The 20,254-nt window shown below is 44.1% G+C and overlaps 1 protein-coding gene across 10 annotated transcripts in view; it reads left to right on the top strand.

Annotated features, from left to right (window-relative positions):
• macf1a (microtubule actin crosslinking factor 1a) overlaps positions 1-20,254 on the top strand; it is a 165,944-nt gene that overhangs the window by 18,834 nt on the left and 126,856 nt on the right. The gene's annotated exons all lie outside the window — the stretch shown is intronic.

Here is a 20,254-nt window from a genome sequence, read left to right as displayed (position 1 = left end):
GCTCTGACGTGACTCGCGGCTGTGAAGCGATAAAAACACGATGCCAACTTTCTGTCGCTCTGAACCGTCTCTGTGAAGCAGTTAATTGTTTTGTCTGTGAAAAGAAAACACTGGAAAGAAAAAAACTTCAATGTCAGTGGATGATTGAAGACGAGTTTGTTTGAGTTAGGCGGAAAAAATGTCCAGATGTCAAAGAGATTCAATTTTCTTTCATTTATGACAAGAAAAGTGAAACAAATCCCAAACTGAAATCAGAGAACATGTGGCAGTTTAACCGACTACCTGATGAATCAGCTGTGTAGTGATTAGTTGATGTTTATTTGTGTGTGTGTGTGTGTGTGTGTGTGTGGGGGGGGGGTTGTAAAGTACAGTATAGCTGTCAACATGAAGTAAGATAGAGGAAGAGAAGCGGTTAATGAATTAATCATGGGTGCTGCTCTGAAGGCGATATAGGGGACAGTGGTTCGTCTGCAGCACTGTAGCTCACTGCAAACACACATGCACGTACCCGCGCACACACACACACACACTCTTCGTCCTGCAGCCCCGTCCCCTATAGGGCGTCATCTGTCTGAAGGGTAAATTACATCCCCTCTCTCTCCTCTCCCCTCCTCCACAGTAACACTCAGATGTTGGCCTGTTTAGAAATGCTGGAATATTCTTTGTTTCATATTCTGTCGTGTCCTCTTGTGTCTCATCGCACAATTGAGACAAAGCTCAAATCTGTCTTTCAAGATTGTTCCCTCGCCCTCTGAGTCTTCTTCATTTCTCATCCTCTATTTTTTTTTTCTTTGTTCAGATTCACATCGTCACCCCCTCTCCTTCGTCTCTTCTCCTCCTCTCTGCTTGTTTTTGCGTTATCATCCTGGATGGAGGAGCTTGATATTATTTCTTAATCCTCGACTCTTTCTTCTCCTCTGCTCCCTCCTCCCTGTTAATTTTCTAATGAGGGTAGAGAGCTGCTGCTGCTGAGGGATGTAAATCTATACCTCCTCCTGTCACTCCATCATCCTGTCATTCAGGTAGATGTTATTCAATCAGGCTTTATCCCGGTGAGATTGAAGGAGGGATAGGATGTTGTATATATGTTTGAATTATATATAATCTATATTATCATATTGGAGTGTTCTGTGTAGCTTCATGTCAGGTTTTCCACAAGGCTTGAAACCTGGTACTTGTATATTTTAAATCTTTTACCAGGGATGTGTGCAGGTGAATAGAAAAAACAATAAAAGCCAGAACAAATGAAATGATGGAAACATGAATATAATCAAGATGACAGCTCATTTCAAGCTCCATTGATGTATGATCGACTGACACTGATGATTTAATACATACTTCAGACTGGTCCCTGAATCTTAAGTCCTCAAGTCTTTTAGCAACAAAGCACATGCTGACCTTCTGCTCCGACAGCTCATCGAGCTGGTACCAGGGTTTTCATGGGTCTTAAAAAGTCTTAAGAGTTAGTTATTTTTTAAGAGTAGTATTTTTTGCGGCGTGTATTTGTAATGTCTCCATATGTTCTTTATCAACAATACAGATATTAACACTGTAATACATTACAAACAAGACCAACTGCACTAAGTAAAAACTAATATGAGAACTAATAAAGTTTCTTTAAGATCAGTATCTTGATCCAGAGGAGAGGTGATTTTATTTTCTTTACTATTTAAGTATCCAGTAATGAAGAGGTGTTTACTACACACTCACTCACACACAGTTTTTTTTGACCGGGCCTCTTAATACCTGTGTGAACTGTCAGTCTCGTCCGATTGGACGTGCGCTCTGCTCGTAAATCCAGTGAGATGAAAGAACGCGTTGAGTGGCGCTGAATGTCGACCATGGTTTATGACTTCAGGAGGAGCACGGTGACTTTTAATCTGCTCCAATTCCTTCAGCCTGTGACTCTCAGCTGACTGCACACTCACTGTGGGACACTGGGTCACACACACACACACACACACACACACACACACACACTGGAGCTGGGCTACTCAGCAGGTAGCCACACTGTAAGGATGGTGTGTGTGTGTCTGTGTGTGTATTCAAATCATAAGTAACACACATTAATGTTTACTCCGCATTATTACACTTATACTGAAATAATTATTACGGAGCCAGTCTCAGCTGACATTGGGTGAGAAGTGGAGTCAGTCCCTGTGCAGGTCGCCACAGGGCCGACGTGTAGAGACAAACAATTCGCGCTCACGTTCACACCTACGAGCAATTTAGAGCCTGGTGTCTTTAAGGTGTGAGAGGAAGATGGACCTGGAGGAATCCACGCAGACACAGAAAGACCCTCGGCCGTCACGTTTAGACCCGGAACTGCATCAGTGAAATGATCTGTAATGAAAATAATTAGTTGGAGTCGTCTGACGTAGAGTCTGAGTGAGTGAAAACCATCGTCTTTGTTTTCCCAGTGTATCGCTCACAGTCCACATTCCCTTGTGTGCTAACGTGTTTGATTGCACGTCCGTGCGTGTGCTCGTACAAGGCGGTGTGAGGATTTGCCATTCAAATTGGGCTGAGGGTAATCTGGTCCATCCTAGCGGGATGTCACACAGACTGCCCCCCCAGCAGGGGCCGAGCCATAATCCCATTCATCCACTTTACTACACCGATGCCATGCCAAGGAACCAGGACACCCCTGTCACCGTGGACCGGTCCGTTCCCTCACCTCTCTGTGGTGTCAGGGCTGCACCACTGATGCTGGTGTCATGGGGGGGGGTACACTGTGGTACTTATGTGATTCATTGTGGCACTGACATCATGAAGTAGTGGGAAGCGTGGCCTTTGATTGGATTCCTGGATGAATACAAAGCTGATTGTCTTTTGCAGATATATAACGTGGCTGTTAAGATAATAAGGAGTAAGTTGAGCCGCATTACGTGACTTGAATCTCTGTGTAATGTTCCCGTCATCAGGGTAATCAGAGCTGCACCTGCCGCCATTGACATTAAAACACGGAGCTGCTCCGCTGTAATCAGGCTGCAGTGTTTTAAGTGTCTTTTCTTTTTTGTGCAGAGCTGTTTGAAATCCCAACAATCCCCCTGTAAGCTTCTGGCCTGTTTTTGTGTCAGCAGTAACGTCCTCCTTCTTTGCCTCCTCCAGAGAACATCAGGAACATTTTAAGGACAAAGGGCCAGTGTTTCTGATAAGGTCTCTTCAATCATGGTTCTAAAGGGAAACTGGCCCCATTAAAGCGGTTGTTACAATCAGATTCAAAATCATTTCCGTGGGTTTACCGCCAGTGTTTGGCTTTTATTAAGCTTCATGTCCCATTCCTGACTCACGGTCGCCGCCTGTGTGGGCTAAGATTCCTCCTCTTCTTTTTATCTGTCCTTGATGGCGCCCTCGTCATAACCTTCTCATGATGATACACTTCTCTGCCTTTCTTGTTTTCTTTTCTCCTTTTCTCCCGCCCTGTTTCCAAGATCCCAAACAGGATGTGGTTTTTGTTTTCATCCTATTTGTTTTTTTCTGAACCCAGTTTTCATCATTGCATTTTTGTTTTCCTAGTTTCAAAGTTCAGTTTCCTTGTTGTGATCTCAAACATGTAGTTTTTCACTCATCCATATCCTCTTTCTTGCCTCTCACTATCTTTACTAGGTCAGTAGCTGTTGTTAATCTCCTGCAGCTCCAGCTACTTCTCTTAACAGGCTTTGCTTCTAATTGAGAAACTCTAAAATTAACATCCTGCAGGCGTGTGTGTGTGTGTGCGTGTGTGTGTTGGTTATGTATGCGTGTGCGTTTTCATTTTCTGCCTCAATCCATTAGCGCTGGAGTGAGTGTAGAGTCTCAGTAGGATCAAGCCGATCGGCAGCCGTTCAGAAGATGCACCGTCACTGTTGATGATGGACAATCAATCACAAACATCCTGGTTTATGAGAAAGTGATTTTCTTTGTTTCAGCTCAAACACTGAACGTTCACACCATGAAAAAATAAATATTTGTTTTAACCAAAGAACTTTTATAATCACCGATCACAGGAACATGATGATCCCACTGACATCATCAAGGCCTCACTCTTATTTCCTATTCATATCCAGGCTCAGATCACAAGCGTATTGATTGTGCTGAGTGTGTGAGTGTGTGAGTGTGTGTGTGTGTGTGTGTGTGTGTGTGTGTGTGTGTGTGTGTGTGTGTGTGTCTTGAGTCAATCTTGCACAGTTTGAAGTGAGAGATGAGACCTGATTGCTCCGGGGGCTGACAGTGTCCGATCAATAGGCTCCAATAAAGAGATTCGAGGCAAGAGGCAAGAATAATTTCAGGTCAATCAAGCTAAAGGCAAATTCTTCTCGGACAACAGAATATAAATCACAGTTTGTCTTTTTAGAGGATACCCCTGTTTTATTTATATCAGCTGATCTGTTCCTGTCTTATCCCCCAAAGCAAATCTATACACAGCCCTCTATCACATTTTTTTCCCAGTAGAGCTTTACAGTGTCCACAACAACACACTGCACAAAGTCTCCTCTGTATCCTTAAGGTCGGTTTATGATGTGTTTCACCTAATTGCTCCTCAAAAGGGTCTGTGGCTCCACATAACCAGCATCTGGCAGATATTGGTTTGGTTTCTGCTCCGTGTGAAGACATCATGAGACACATCGTCCGCCTTTATTTACAGTCATTGGTGTTGACTTGTACACACACACTGTGGATTGTTACCTCTCAGTGTGACCTTGTGAGAGTCCTCGTTCACTAGTAATCCCGCCCTTGAATGCCTGTTTTCCATGCAGCCACATGATCTCGTATATTGTGTGTGTGTGTGTTTGTGCGCGTGTGTGTGCACATGCATGACTGCTTAAGTCGAAGGGTACACATTTTGCCTGTATGTGTGTGATTAAGTGTGTAAATGCACACATCGTTTTGTGGTGTTAAGTGTGTCAGTGTGTGTGAGACCTGGGACATCCCCTGCTCCATCTGTCGGAGGGTCTGTGACCTGTCAGGCTGGAGACCCCTGTTCTGTTTCACACCGGGGGTTTGATTTCCCCTTTTAAGGCCCAGCTCACGTTTATTTATCATATATATATATATTATCACCAGAGTTTACTCTTGTCTCTTTTAATAGTCGTCATCCCCCCAGAAGTAATTTGTCTCTCTAACATAACGAGGAGGGAGGATGAAAAGCCAAACCTTGAATATAAATTTGTTGTTTCAACTCAGAATTCACTTATGTGTCATTTTGAAACATGCCACCATCCAGAGAAGGAGGGATAATAAAAGAGGAGTGGAGAAGGGGGAGGGGACAGCTCCTCTTCCCTCCTCCACGTTAGCAGGTCTCCTGGATTTCCCGTCTGTCACCCCTCTTTTGCTAATCCTCATCTCCCCCCCCCCCCCCCTCGTCTGACGTTCCCTCACTCAGCCTCTTCTCCTCTTTTTTTTATTTTTTTAATCTCAGCGTTTAAATCAGACAATAACATTCCTGGAGGGGGATGGATGGATGGATGGATGGATGGATGGATGGATGTATAGATGGAGGCAGGGTGGGATGATGGCTACTAGCTCTTAGAGGTGTGAAGGGGTTCAGAGGAGGGGGAGGGGGCAGAGGAGAGGAAGTAGAGAGGTCTGGGGGGGGGTTGAGAGCAGACGTGGATGTGATAGATCGGTTGTGCATAAATTGTAATTTACAGATGATAGAAGCTACGGTCCAGATTTGTTTCATAGTGAAAATGTAAATTGTAAAATTTGACAACCACAGAACAGTTTATTCATGTTTTCAGCTGTTATGAAACAGTGGTCGTGTTTATTGTAACACAGATTCCACCAAGGCATCTAGACTGTTGTATATTTTTCATTGTGAGTGCTGCAGACTTGATTTCCTGTATGAACCATCCTGCCGGCTTCATGGTTAATAGTTGTTTGATCACAGTGAAGTTATCATTGATTTTCTCTGACATTTAACGAGAAGAGGCGAGCAAGTCATGACCGGCTGCTGCTTGGCAAAGAAAACTGAATCATGCTGTGAGAAGAAAGAAAAGAAACAAGAAACTAAGGTGAAGTCGCCCTGGGTGATTAAAAAAAATTAATTAAATAAATTAAACTGTTAACTGAAGGAGCGCTCCACTAATAAAAACAAAATCTTAATCAGCTTTATCGAGATGATCAAACATGACGAAATGTGACTTTGCATCATCGGCTCCTTTGATCACATTTAAGAACAAATGTTTAAAGTCATAAAACACGACGAGGGAAAGACGTCGGAGTCACGACGCTCATTCTTTACACTCAGGAGAGAAAACTGCCATCGCCAGTGAACTTTGCATTATAGCCGAAGGCTGTTGTCTGTGTATAAGTGCACATTTGTGTGCTTTAGAGCTTGATTAGTAACTTTCTCTGAGGAAAGTATGTCATGATCTCTGTTTATTTTAGTGGAACACGCTCACACACACACTCTGTGCTCAGCCTGCAGTGACGCAGCAGAGCAGAGTGAGGTTGGGGAACATTCCTGACATAGCGCACATGATGGAGGGAGGAAGTCGGAACTGTTTTCTTCTACTGTTCTTGCAGAGGCAGCATAAAGTCTCACACACGCTTTCAGTGTCAGGACATTCTGGATGATGTTGGCTACAGAAACTCATCTCAACCCGAATCCTGTCACGTCTTCTAACCTGCAAGGTTCTCATCTCTTCACTGAATGTGAGAGGCTCAAGAAGTGGAGGAAATAAGATGTGCATGCCCACGCTCCAGCCTTTCTCAACTACTGCGGCACAGCAGGTCTCCTGGGAGCCTTGTTTCTCATTAAGGCCGAACGTTTCTTCACTCCTGCAGGTTATGAAACAGTCCTCTGCATTGTGCCCGTGTTCGTTTTCCAGAGTTTCATTAAAAATCAGTTAGACAGAAACGAAACTGTAGATTATTTCACTCGCAGGTTTTCAGACATGAAATCCAGTATTCGTCAGCACGATTGGGTCTGGACTTTCTCTGCGGAGCAGGTGAACAACGCAGCAGGAGATTCTGCGGTCAGACGCGTTTACAACATCTCCGCAGTGTTAAAGCGAGAGGTGGCACAGAATGCAGGAGGCCCCGGACATGATGTTTAAATTCTGCTGCAGTGATCAGGTGTTTTTGTTTGCAGCACATCGACTCCGTCTCCGGCCTGAGTTGTCGATCGAAGGGACAAAAGTATTTAGGAACTTCTCCATTAATGGTGCGTGTGAACAATTATATAAGATTTACGTTGGTATCATTTATATTTACAAGCTGACAGAGTCGTCAGGTCCAGGAATGTGCAGATGCGGAGTTTCTGCACTGACCTTCACCATGCAGCGTGACATTTTAACAGCTTGCACAACAACTATTAATTCAGTTTCTCTGCAGGCTGACCCGTGCTGTTCAGACTGGCTGTAAAGTACATAACATTTAAATACATTTTTATAAAGTTGACGACAGGATGTGAGCTGGTTAAATCGGCGGGGATGTAAAAAGGATGTACGATGCTCTCAGGTGTCGCTGCGTTTGGCCTTGCCGTTGTGTGAGTGGTGAATTTTTCATGTTGCTCACAAGAGACAAAGGAGACGTCTAGTCTTACACAACAGATCGGGAAGATGAATATTGTGTCCTCAACAGATGGTGGGAACGTAGACCAGGTATTACAAAGTGTAGAATTTAAAAAGAAATGTGGCGCAACCTCTTAACTGCTGGAGATCATATGTAAGATCTGTCCTCAGTTGTCCTCTTGATAATGTTCGTGCTTAACAAACCCATCAATCTCTCCATTATAATGAATCTGCTGATTTTAATTTGTCTCCAAATCAGATTTTCATGTTTTTCTGTTTCGGTTTATTTTTAAATGAACGTCAGGATGTTCAATCTGAAGCTGTTTTCCCGTCAGAAGCCAGATGGCACTCAGCCTCTGCCCTCTGTGTCTTTTTTTCGAATAAAGTTATGAATATTGAATCATTGCAGGGGGAAGCACAGACTGTCCCTTTTCTTTATGGGTGTCTGCACATCGCGTAGCGCCCTGAAAATCGGGTCAGTCAGTGGGCTGCTTGCATGTCGAGGCCTGTAGTAAAGTTTACTCAGCCATGTATTCGTGTTGTACTGCAGCGGCATCAATTCACCGAGGTAAAGGAATCATCTGACATTTTCACTGCCACTAGTTTCAGATTCAGTTTCAGCCGTAAAGTCAAATTAGTTGGATTATGAGTTGTAATTGATGTCAGGGGTTCCCCCCCCGTTTGTTTCCAGGCTGTTGACCATCAGAGAAACGAAAAACTTTTTAACCACTGTCAGAAAACAGGAAATGAAATCATTTGAATAAATGTAATGCCTGGAGTCATGGTAACCCTTAAACACTGACAAACACTACAGACGTCAAAACAGCAGCGATGTGCAAGGATTTAAAAAAAAAGCCGTTATGAGCGTTTTGCAGTCATAACGATATCGTCTTTTTTATGATTGTCGACATGAAAACTTTCATTTCACGAAGGACAAGATGTGTGTTAGTTTCTGTCGGTGAGGTGAATATAGTTTTTAAGAAATTAAAGGTTGAGTTTAGGTGGTGGTCCTCACAAGTACAGAAGTCCTGTGAGTTGGTACCACTCGTTCCGACCTGCAGCAGGAGTCAGACAGAGACAACACAGGTCCGGTTGTGGCACGTTTTCATGCTTTTCCAACATGTCTGTCTTTGTAGAGGACATACCTGAGTCCTGCTGGGAGGAGAACACTCACACGTGCAGTCGGTCTGATCCGATCACATGTTTTCTTTGTTTTACGTAGATTTTTTAAAATTTGTTTAGAGTTTATCGCTGTGGAAGTTTCATACCAATACTCAGGATGCTGCTCCGTTGCTTGGAGCCAAGTCATATAGACGATGTTTGTCTTACGCTGGAGAGGTGAAGTGGATGTAAGTGTCGCCTCGGGGAAAGGAAAGAGATAAAATCTGTTAAGGAAAGGTCACTTCAGGCTTCAGATAATCCGACATCTCACATCGTAGATACAGTCGATGACCTTTAACCCTAACGAGTGAGTTTATATAACTTGATGAAGTGATGCGATGATCAGGGGGACGTCCCTCTCAGGAAGATCTGTGTAGTTTCATAAAAAGCAGCAGAGAGTTTTCAAATGAGCACCTGTCTCTTTCTCGCTTTCTTATATTTTCTCACATCTTACTTTTTCATTTGAACATACAATCTGTCTCACCCCCCCTCCCCCCCTCTCTGAATGTCTTCCTCTCTTCTCCCAGTTATTCATCACTGCCTCCTTTCTGCTGATTCCCTGCAGAATCAAATATTCTACATTTACATATCCCATATTTCAGCCTGTGGGTTTCCACGTTCCGTTTGTTACGTGTGCAGTAAATCTAATTTGCAGAAAATCATTAGAGCAGCAGTTCTATTATACAAATTGATAATTGTATTATTTCTTTATCTTCCATTATTTTAATGACTATTAAAGTGTAATGGGGTGTTTCATTCACATTCACAGACCCTCTCCATCGCACAAACAGTATTAATATCAGTTTCAGTCAGAGTTTCTGGATCCCTCTTTTCTTCTGCACCCTGCAGCGAGGTCAGAGCTGCAGCTCGAGATTCAGTGTTGAGGACAAAATGCTCGTCTTACGAATCCGAGGGTTGAAGGATGTCTCTCCTGGCTCGCCCCCTGCAAACCTGCTGTCACGCCCACGTACATGCATATAATCATGGCGCTGTAGCTCACAGACACACGTCAGTTGAGTCTCAGTGTTTGTTTTTTAATTTCAGTGTGAGGTTCACCGCTTTTGTCTCCGTGGTCTGATCCAAACTGGCTGCAAACATCAACAAGAGTAGATCGTATTCTACACGCTGAGCGTCGTTGAGTGTTTTGCTGCAGTTTGTTGCATCTGTCTGTTTTTTTTTTTTCCTGCTGACAGTGAAGTATTCTCGCTCCACTTGACTCCTCCAGGATCTGGGGGATGAGTGAGCGTGCAGGCCCTGGGCTCTGCTGTCACACCGCTCCCTTATTCCCAATCAAGAAACTGGTCAGTGTGACGTTAGGGCGAGGGGCCGTTAGGAATCACCCCTGGCTCCTCCAGGGACCTCGTTCTGCCAATCAGACCTGATCCTGTGGTCTCAGCTGTACCGGCCGTGCTGCAGTGCCCCCCCACCCCCACCCCCTGCTCAGCTCTCTCAGGGTCCGAGCTCTGGCTCCAGTGTGGATCTGGCTCTGCCGCCTCCCTCTGAGCACCGTGTAAGGGATTGGGGTTTTGGGCAGAGTTAGATCACAGCTCTGCACCGTGCGATTTCCCTTTCACTTTGTTCACATCAATGGGGACGGAGAAGCAGGGTGAAAAAGAGAGGGAGAGTGAGAGGGAGGAGGGGAGGTGAGAGCAACAAAGGCCAAGAGAAAGGAACAGAGGGGAGAGGAGGAGGGGAGAGGAGGGCACAGAGTGGCGGTGTTTGTCCGAGGCGAATGAATGAAATCTTTATGTCTGACGCAGAGGAGACGAGGCTGCTCTCACATATCTTCTTCTCACTTTGCTTTTATCTCTCCCTTTATTCCTTCAAACCACCCTCTCTCTCTCTCTCTCTCTCCACCTTTCTCTTCCTACGTCTACCTCTCTTCCCTATTTGGTATGTCCCTCTCTTTCTAACCTTTACTGTACTTTCTCCTCCCTCCCTCTTTCATTTTTTTCTATCCGTCTCCTATGAACTCAGCCCCCTGGTGGAGGTTGAGCAGCTTTCTCTCTCTCTCTCTCTCTCTCTCTCCCTCTCTCTCTCTCTCTCTGCCCTGCTTTTCTTTTCTTTTCCTGTCTCGTTTCCCCTCTGGAGAAAACAGGAAATTGCAAACAAATACTTACTCCTTGTTTTTTAAGACACGCCCATAACTTCAAAATCCAGCAGAAAGTCAAGTTCGAATGTTTATCTGTGTGTTAGTGTGGTATAAGTGTTAGTAGCAGGATAAAACAGTTTTTTGCTCCAGAAATCTTTCACATGTTTGTGTTTTTACATGATTATGTCGAGGAAGAAACTATAGTAGTCGTGCATCCGCCAAAAAATCTGTGTGGAAAAACTTCTAAAAGTGACAAATCAAACGTTCTGGGGTTCGTTAGTGTGCGTTCCTGAGTAAACATGTGAGTCCAGTCGGTTTCTCCTCCAGCTCTTGATATTGAATGCTGAATACACCCTCAGGGTCAACCGCCAAATAACTTCCCACCCTGTGGGAAACTCTGGAGTCCACTCGATGCCTGAATGACTCTTTGCGTAAAAGAGTCTGAAGCAAGAACAGGTTCATTAGTGTTACATAAAGCTCAGAACCTGGGAAAAGAACATTGAGGCGGTCCTGCAACACAGTCTGTGGACCTGGTTGGATTTTGGTGGGATTACAGTCAACAGATTCTGAGGGACGCTGAGTCTTTATTTTTTTCATTCTGTGTAGATGTTGAGGGGAACTCTGGGAATTCAATCATTTTAGTCCAGTGACCCCAAACTAATAGTTTTGCCCTTTACATCGTACAAACTCAGCGCTGATACATCCTGACACAGAAATGTAACTCCTCTCTCCTTTCTCTGTTTCTAGCGTTCTCTCTTTCTCTTAAGTGCTTGTCCCTCCTTAGATTTTATAATCATCATCCAGTCAAAACCTTAGTGTGTTGGAATGTGAACAGGAATGCAGAGCGGTGGTATACGAGTGTGAACGAGGGCTGCTGACAGAAGCATGCAGCTCGTGTTTTCCGCCTAATCTGTTTAACCTGTAATGTATATAAACTCTGTGATCCAGGGGGGGGAGGACAAGAACGAGAAGAGACACCAGGAGGGAGGTGGAGAAGCAGGAAGAGCCCAGTGAGTGAGAGGGACATGAACAAAGGCCTATTTTTTTGTAGCATCCGCTCTGCAGCCGTACCTCTCTCCTCCAGAAGTCGTCTTTGTTTTGTCTGAGGGTGAAAACCATCCCTCATGATTCGTCTGCCTCGCAGTCACACTGACGCAGCGCTTCGACCTAACTATGTTATCATGCCGGTTGTGACGGTGACGTGACACTGCATCTCGTTGTCCCGGTATAATCGGCGCTTTCACCGTTGGAGGTTAACTTACACGTCGGAATGCTGTCGTGTGTCTTCGACTCAAATTCCTTTTGGCGGACTGAATATTGAAACCCAAGCGACGGAATGGATCCCGAGACGCAATTTCCTGTTGGCAACCTGGCCGGTGCTTCTGCTGGCCTGAGAGCGCAGATTATTTTTCCTCTCTGTGTTGTTCAGTGAAGACAATTTGCAACTTGGTGAACTCATGACCACGTCGGAGCGGACGAGCTTCTCCACACCTCTAATATTCAAATGACACAATGAGGACGGAGGGGATGGGCCTCAGTTTACAGCCAGATGGCGCGTGAATGAAAAGCTTCCATGTCCAGATATTTAAAAAAAAGGCAGCAGTCAGAGGAGCTTAGAGATTAAAGCAGGTGTGTGTTGAGTGTTAAATTCTTCCTCACGTCTGGACACAAGCCACCACAACAACTGACGGATGCCCTGCCCATCCTGACAACGTCCCTGGTGGCATTGAGCCGACAGAGGGACGTATAGAGGGACGTGGCGATGGATGTGACCAGCGTGATTGATGGAGAGGGTGTGGGGGTGGGGGGGAATGTGATATGGATGCCATATGCTTCCCAGTTGTTGCAGTTTGCCCAGTTGTCTCTCTCGGCACACCCAGTCTGCCGGGACGTCCCCTGCTCCTATGGACTCAATCAGTCCACCCACCTCAGTCGAGATGATTCACCGTGATTACATCAAGTTCATCACTGGTGTCTTCAGCTGCAGGAAGTGATGAAGCAGAAATCTGATTCCAATCGTTAATGCTTTATATAGTTTAAACTCATGTTCCTGTCACATGAATTAAACATTAAGACTTTAAATGTTTAAAAAAACGTTGATTCTATCGTGTTGGTATCGGCCTTTAAAGTAAAGTTCTTCAGTAAAATCTAAGTAAACACGAGTTGAGGTAATGAGGGTTCGAAGGGCAGCAGCAGTAAAGTGACAGATGGAGATAAGTGTGATAAGTTATCTATAATGTTTGCAGATAAGAAAACTTTTACTCCATAGAACAAAGAGTGTGTTTACATAAAAACATAAATAAGCCCTAATTCAAGTTCTGTGTGTTTATATTAAACTATTACACCTCCATTACAGTTGGATCACGACGTGTGAGGAATCATTGTATTGACGTTGATATTTTTTTTACTCCCTAATATCGGCATCACACTCTGACCCTGACACGTGAAGACACTCCCTGGCTGTCATGACTCCCCCTCCTCCCCCTCCTCCCCCATGTATTCCACAGCTGTTTGTGGTAACCGGGTGTGTCGGGGGGGGTCTGCTGCATACATGGGTGCAGTCACATCGGTATTTACATGTTGAGCATTGTGACCGACGGCCGTCACATTGCAGGGTGTGCACTGAGACATCTTCTGTCAGGGGCGGAGTTAAGTTATCAGCCAGCAGGGGAGTGGTTATATATTTTTGCTTGATTGGTTTGATCTGATAATTTTTACATTAGTTACATTAGGCACTTAATATACTTTAGAAATTAAATTAGATTAATACAATTAAATTACCGGTTGTTTACAAAATAAAAACCCGTTTTGATCCAAAGAAAAATTAAATGAAGGAACAAACTTCTGAGAAAACAAAACAGCTGCAGAGACTAAAAAATATGATTATTGAATTCACGTTGCCTCCGAAAAACAAATGTGTTCGTTTAATTCCATCATGTCTCCACCTCTTCACAGTTTAATAGAAGCCAACACGTAGGAGTAAAGTCAGAGGCACGAGTAAGTAAATTGCATTTGGAAGCTGTAAATTCAGGATGAGTGATCAACCCGGCGCCTCGTTGCTCACGCAGTCCGAAAATAGCTGCTTCTTAAATTGTCGTATCGGCGTGGGGGTGACTTTTAAAGAGAGGGGACTTCCACTGTCTCCTCCAACAGCTGAGAGCGATGAGATGTTCGCACCATTCTGTAACTGTACTCTGCTGCATGCTGGGAGATGAATACCACAGAATCTGTCTCCCGCTCTGTCCGTCCACTCAGTGTCTCTCTTATCCTCGTGTCCTGCTGCCACTTCTCCTCCTGCTCTGTCTCCTTTCTCCAGCTGCTCAGTTCGGCCGTTTAACGACTGGTTTATTAATTATCATCTGTAATGAAACGAGGAGCTTTCAGCCGAGCGGAAGCCGCGTGTGTCTTCAGTGAATGATTTCTCTTTTAATAGAGTTATTTCCTTTTTGTTTTTTTTAAACATACACAATCATGTTCCTTTTCTTCTTCTTTTTTTTTTTTTTCTGTAGCTCCTTCCTGACTCACCCACCGACCTCCCAGCTTGGTTAAGTTTCATGTCTCACCCTTTTACATTTTTCCAAAACAAAGAGAAAACAAAAACCCTTAATCTGTCCATGAGTCCTGAGCCTTTCAGCAGATCCTTCCTGCTTCTGTTTGAGTCAACACTCGTGTTCCTCGCTGCTTCTTTTCATCACAACTGATGAATCACCACAACTGTGTTTGTGCAAACTCTCCCTAAATCGTCCGTTTACTTGTGGCAGCGCGTTCTGCAGGAAACTGGGTCCTTTACTTTCCTCCTTTCAAACAATCCAGGGTTGAATATAAATACTTCTAAGTATATGAATGTCAAAATTTAAATAGAAAGTTTTTGGGTGGAAATGTTCTTTTTAGTTTTTAACTTCCTTTTCTCTGGTGGCTGCCGCTCTCGTCTCCTGGCATATGAACGTGTGAATATTTAATAACGCTCTCAGCTCGGGGACTCCCACATTAAGGCCAATCTTCAGAAACAGCATCGCTGTAGTTTACTCTCTCAGCTTATTGAATTTATTGACTCCATTCCAAAAGCATCTATCTTTGACTAATGCACATATATATATATTCCGATTGTATTTCTGAATCAGACACCAACGACCTTCTGTGAGCAACAGCTTCTTCTCATCTCAGTAGAAGTTAAATTGAGATGTTTCCTCCACATCACGGGCAGAAAGCTGACGTAGATGTTTGTGATGGTGTTTCTCAAATTAGCAACGTTTGATGAGCAAGAATCAGATCTGACATAATCCTGGTTCTGGTGAAATGCTGTCACGGGTTCTGTGATGCACTCAGACTTACCATATCTAGATGTGTGACATAATGTGTGTGTGTCAAGGCAGCAGGTTTTTAAATGATGTGCATGTGTTGAATTCATTTTATGTGGGTTTCTTACAGCACATCAGACGTTTCAAACATTGTTTTAAACGTTTGACACCTTCATTTGAGAAGAGACAGTCGATCTACGACAGGACGCTGAAGGAGAGAGAGCAACGAGCAGTCATACTTTATAATTTTCATCTCCAGGTTCTGGAAAGGTCCCAATTAAAAGCTTGAAACACTAATGACGTGTAAAACAGATGTTCCAGATGATTGTGTGTGATCATGTAGGCGTCGGTGTGTATTTTGGTTACAGCTTCATCGCACAGAGCCTGATATGATTGTTTCGCATTTATCCGAATTCTAACATTGACGGTAAACGTCAGTTTGACGAATCAAGCTGAGCAGTTGATCTTTGCTCTGTTTGTCTCCGCTGCCTTTTCCGGTGGTTTGTGTTTTCTCTTGAATCTCTCTGTCAATGAAATCAGAGTCTCTGTGGTGCTTCTGTCTTTATTTGTTCAACCATTGTGTCTCTCTGCTTGTGCGACGTTTCGTGTTCGTTTAACAAAAAGCAAACTGCTGCTGCTGGAAAACAGAACAGATGTGGATCACTGACATTTACTCTGCTTCTGTCCCTCCGTCCTCCGGCCTCCGTTGTCTTTAAAGAGTCCCGACGATGGTCCGCAGTCTCTGTGGATAATAAGCTTCATTAGAATGATGGAAACCATTGACTGCAGTTTCAGTGGGCCAAGCAAAAAATGTTCCTTCATAACAATTTTCCCCTCAGCTGCACTATATTTAGAAGCACTGGACATATTTGAGGCTCAACAATGACCGATCTGATTTGTTTAAGAAAGTATGACAACCCACAGCTACAGATTCTAATGTTTCAAATGTTTCTGTCACATGTAGGAGACAAAGTCAGATGGAAAATTTCTTATAGAAATGCTTTTAATGTGATGTTTGCTGCTGCAGCCCGCTGCTCTTACACTGCAGCTCATGTAATGGTTTGTGGGTGGACTTGTTGGGGCCTGTCGTGGATGACTGGGGTTATTTAGCTGCTCCTCCCTCTGTGTGTGTGTGAGTGTGTGTCTGTGTGTGTGTGTTACTAGTGACTCCACAGACTTCGTGAAGTTACATCACAGCAGCTGCAGAATTGCTCGTGGGCCCAATAACTCGTCTCAGACCAGGAATCAGGATCTGCACATAAATTCTCAGCACAAAAGCCCCTCGAGAATATTTGCTTTTTAAAAAACTATCTTGATGTTTTGGACTTAACTTAAATCATGTCTTCACAGCAACACACTGACAATCCCGTGACGTTATGTAATCTGTCCGTCTCGGAATTAAAAAAAAAAAAAAAAAGGTGACGAGAAAAGAATCTGAACTTAATCGTCACGAGTCGGGGGGGGGGGGTGGCTGATCTGGTGAGAAACGCTACGCTTGGTAAAACAAAGGCTGAGAATCACTTTCAACTAGTGGTTGGTGAAATATGACAAATCAGGTGATGCAGCTCGGGGGGTGTGAAACACACACACACATTTACGCTCACACACACAGAGAGAGTGTGTGTTTGTTTGTCAGCAGGATTAAGACCACGATGGGTTAAAAAAGTTCTTTATCACGTATTTTAAATGCATCAAGATATTATTATTGCTCCTTGGTGGAATTTTTCTTACACTGGTCATTCGTTGTAACTGTCCGCCGGCTTTTTTGCGTCATTTCGTTTTTTGCAAAGGTGTTGAATTCACTTCTGCTCAGGATTCAGAGGCCTGGATTCACGTATCCTGATTTCTCTGCATCCCGGTGCCACATTATGTTCCTCTTCCTCTCCTTCGTCTGCCTCAGTTGTCATTTCTTGTTTTCTTCCTACTGTACTGACTGTGCACTGACCTACATGCATCTGCAGAAATCTGTTTCTCCTTTTCCTCCCTCCCCCCCCTGAGTTCTTTGATGAGATATACAGTGTTAGAGAGAGAGAGAGAGAGAGAGCCCCTGGCCACCTCTGTAGAAAATCATACTCTCTTCACCTCCTTTCTGATATTCTATCTGTTTCTCTCTCCTTCATTTTTCACTCAGTCAGTCACATTCAGTCGTGACAGTGCCCAGAACAGAGCTTACATTTCTCTCCTCTGTGGTTTCCCCATGAATCCTTCTTGTGTTTTGTGTTCGTCTCTGTGGCAGAGACCCAAAGTTGTTTCACAGGTCTCCTCTTCATACTTCATCTTCCTCCTCTTCTCTCGCACTGAGCGACTTCTCAGCCGTGGCTCTATTCATTAAATGACTTATACTCACAGTACATTTAGACTTCACTTCCCCCGGAGAAGCAATTTGCGTTGCTATGAAACACACGTGAAAAGATGTGAAACGCTCACGTCTGGGCGTCTGCAGCAATTTTTTCTCCTGATTTAGACAAAAATGAAGCTCAGAAAAAATTCCAGAAATGAAAAGCATCTTTCGTTTGTCGGCTTCATGACGACGCATTAAACTGACAATACAACAGACTTCACAACTTCATAAGGGGTTTTCTTCAGGGGTTTCCTAAAAAAGGGGCTTTTGTGTGTGTGTGTGTGTCTGTGTGCCGCTGACTGCACACGGTTTCACTTCAGCTGCTGAAACACAAATTGCCTGGCATGATTATGTGTATCGCACATATGTATGAGTGCACATACAGAAACACGTGTTTTTAAATGCATGGAGACACTGGGTTGCGAGTGCAAAAAAGAGACACACACTCACAATGGAAAGAGACAAACTAAAGAAACAACACTTTGTAAACATTGATTTAGTTTCTGTTCCTCTGAGATCTTTGGTTCATGAAACAAATTGTTTGAATCACACTTGCAGTCTAACCAGATGTCGTTTCTTTTCTCTTCCATGTTGCTGCTGCTGTCTCTGCCGACTTCCTCCACCAAAGGTAAATAATCTGACGCAGCCATCAAATCAAATACCGTCTCTTTATTGTTTTTGCTGAAGCCACTGGATGTTTGACCTCATGGTGCCGAAGCTCATCTTTTATGCTTCCTGTTGAGTTGAGCCTCTGTTCCAGACGTGTGCGTTCCTCACACGCTCGCTGCTCTTTGCTGTTGCTCCCGGTCAGATATTTCCCCCCCGTGTACTGACGCTTTGTTTTCCCGGTTCTGTTGTTGGAAGTTAACCGTTAACACCTCGGGACCAGTTTACAGTGTGTTGCCAGGCGCTGGCTCCTTCTATTCAACCCACAGAAACGAGTGGAGAAGGTGGAAAAACACACCGGGAACTTGTGGCTCTGCTGTTGTCATGGTTACCAGTCACACCACCGCCCCTCTCTGGCCTGGTGTGTGACGATGGGCTGAGGATAAGTGTGTGTGTGTGTGTCCAGGGTTGGCTTTGATGCTGCGGGGCTGCTGTTGACAGGGTCATGTGAAAGAGAGGGCTTCAGGGCAGCGTTCAGGATCGCTGAACAGTTTTTCCACATTTTCTGTCAGGATTTCTCGTCTTAAAAGAGTTGATGAAAAGAGCGCGTTAGCTTTGAACTGTCCCTCTGCTTTATCTGCTCAGGATTATGGACCTGTGTGTGTCTGTGTGTGTGTGAGAGATGTTTTCATACTGTGGTCCAGCTTCCTCCGTACACGTTGGTCGAATCATATCTGCACAGAATGGCAGCATTGAATGCACACTAAGGGGAAACAGTGAACTGAGTCGATCCCGGACTGAACATGAAACTTGAATTCTTCTTCTCTGTAATCAGCTTCCTGTAGCCTGGTGTGAACTTGAGCAGCTCCGACACTGTACCATTATTCTATACCCCTTTCATAAACACACTTCTCACAGTGTGTGGACGGATGGAAGCTTTCAAAGCCACTTCTCTCCCACTGTTACTTCGATATCTCACAAGTGGTCCTGAAGTGAAGGAAGACAGTACAAGTATTTGGGGTTAAGCTGTTGGTTGCTATGGAAGTAGACCTCGTCTGGCCTTCTCTAAACCCTGTGTGTGTGTGTGTGTGTGTGTGAGTGTGACTTGAGTCCACTGAATTATCACTTTCATCTTTAAGGTCTCCTGAAATTACTGAAATCATTAAATCATCTATTAACTAATATCTTCCCGATCATTGTTTCTGAAATCTGAGAATTCGCAGCTTTTGTGTCGTCCAAACAATCGTTAATTCAACATCTTGAATGAAATGAAGTGATTCAGAAACATCACCCCGGCCTGTGGGAAATTAGTCTGGGAATTTTCTCTTTTCTGATGCTATGTAGATTTCTCTGTTACCAGTCTGTGCACCCACCGGTTTTTCATCCGTTGATGATAACGGCCAATATTTGAGGGCGTCTGTTGTGGACGTCCGGGCCAAGACTCCATCTTCTGCTCACTGTTTGCCGTCCGTCCAGCTTCTTTCATCACACAAAGCTTTGCTCTACACAAAACACAGTCTGTGATACTTTTTCCAGGTGTTTTTTCTGTCCAAAGGACATTTTGACGAATCCACACTGATCTGCTATCAGCTTATAACCAAAAAATAAATTAAAACGCTTCCTGCGTCCAAATCGTCTGTTTACAGAGATAATAACGAGATAAATCAACGAAGTTCAGATCAAAGTAAAATAACAAGAAACAAACAGGATTTTTCTACTTGGTAGTTTGGAATTTGAACGTTTTATTGAATTATTCGTACGTTTGCTGTGCAGAGCCGCTTCTTTGTGACTTAACTTCCAGTAGTAAATGTGTCTGAGTGAAAGACGAGAGCAGAGGCGTTCTGTCAACTAAAATATTGACGGTATGCAAACTACAAACGATAGAGAGAGCAAGACTGTGCAGTGAAATAAGAGAACGAGTGGAAAGTGGGTGTTTGGGAGAACCTCGTCTCGTCTGCTGCTCTGTAATCTGCTGCAGTATGTTGATCCAACAGGCAGCTGAGAGACACACACACACACACACACACACACACACACACACACACACACACACGAGACGATGTGAAGCAGGTTGAATGACAAATGTGAGACAGTCAAACATTCATCCACACACTCCAGTGCCAACACGCCGCTCGGCTTTGAAAAGTAAAACCTCACAGCTGAGAAACTTGAGTGATAAGAACACGCCTACTTTTTTTTTTTTTTCAGTTTCCTTCTCTCTCTCTCTCTCACACACACACACACACACACACACACA

Source organism: Paralichthys olivaceus, chromosome 20 (genome assembly GCF_024713975.1).
Source record: "Paralichthys olivaceus isolate ysfri-2021 chromosome 20, ASM2471397v2, whole genome shotgun sequence".
NCBI lineage: Eukaryota > Metazoa > Chordata > Actinopteri > Pleuronectiformes > Paralichthyidae > Paralichthys > Paralichthys olivaceus.
Note: the sequence above shows the minus strand (reverse complement) of the source record. Positions and strands in the feature narration are given on the sequence as shown.